This window comes from Pediculus humanus, genomic scaffold, assembly GCF_000006295.1.
Source record: "Pediculus humanus corporis 1103172107399 genomic scaffold, whole genome shotgun sequence".
Taxonomy (NCBI): Eukaryota; Metazoa; Arthropoda; class Insecta; order Psocodea; family Pediculidae; genus Pediculus; species Pediculus humanus.
In genome coordinates this window covers 53,811-55,003 of record NW_002987024.1, presented here as the reverse complement: position 1 = coordinate 55,003, position 1,193 = coordinate 53,811, and positions in this window count along the sequence as shown.

Sequence of the window (1,193 nt, the reverse complement as noted above, 5' to 3'; positions counted from 1 at the left end):
AAATAATGATAATAATGACGTTTTTGTTGCTGTTTCTGTTGTAGAAAATTTTATTTTCTCATATTTAACAAAACTAATTTTTTTTTTTTAATTATTAAAATAATTTTTTTTGTTAATAACAAATAAATTTAATAATTAATAATAATAATAATAATAATTTTTATTAAAAAATAAGAAAGAAAAAAATTTGTTTATTTAATTACAACAACAAATGCAAGTTTTTTGTATAGAAAAAAAAAATGTAAAGCTATTTATTAAAAAATAATTTTTTATTAATTAATTAAATTTTATTTAATAAATTTAGAATATAATTTCATATATATTTTTTATGTATTCACATATAAAATAATTAATAATAATGATATTTTTAATAATTTTATAAAGAAAAAAAAATTTTTTCTCTTTCTCTCTCTCTCATTAAATAACAACAACACGAAGAAAAATTTTTTTTTATATTAAATTTTGTACATAAACATTTATTTTATTTTAATAAAATTTATTTTAATATTTAAATTAACAATATGGACGACAATAGGGGAAAAAAAAAATAAAATATTAATAACAATTATTTAATATATATATATAGGTAAAAAGGTTTCGAACGAAAGAATTTTTTTTTTTTTTGTCAACAACAATAATAAGAAATTTCATGCGAAAAAACTACAATGAAAAATATTTATAATATTATTATTATTATTATTATTAATACATTATATTAGAATTATTTATATAAAATTTTTGTTTTTCATATTATTAATAAAAATAAATAAATTATTTATTTGTTAATCAGATCATGAGTGTGTGACTTCAAAATTTTCTTTTCTTATTAATTAATTTTACATTAATTTATTAACGACGACGACGACGACGAAAAAAAAAAATAAATAAATAAAAAAATGAATTGTCAAAAGATTTTTGAGATCAATAAAAAAAAACTGCCAAAATAAATAAATACATAATAATGACGTAATATCATAAAATATTATAAAATAAAGCTATAATAAATTTTTTTTTTTTTTTGGCACTAATTATGATACTACTTTAATTTCTTACTGTAGCCATTTTCTATCCTTTTCTTTCCTTTTTTGAAACCTAAACTTTATAATGAGTTGCGTCAATAATTATAAATAATATTTAATAAAATAATATTTATTTATTAATATAATAATTTTGGCAAATAAATCGAGTATGAA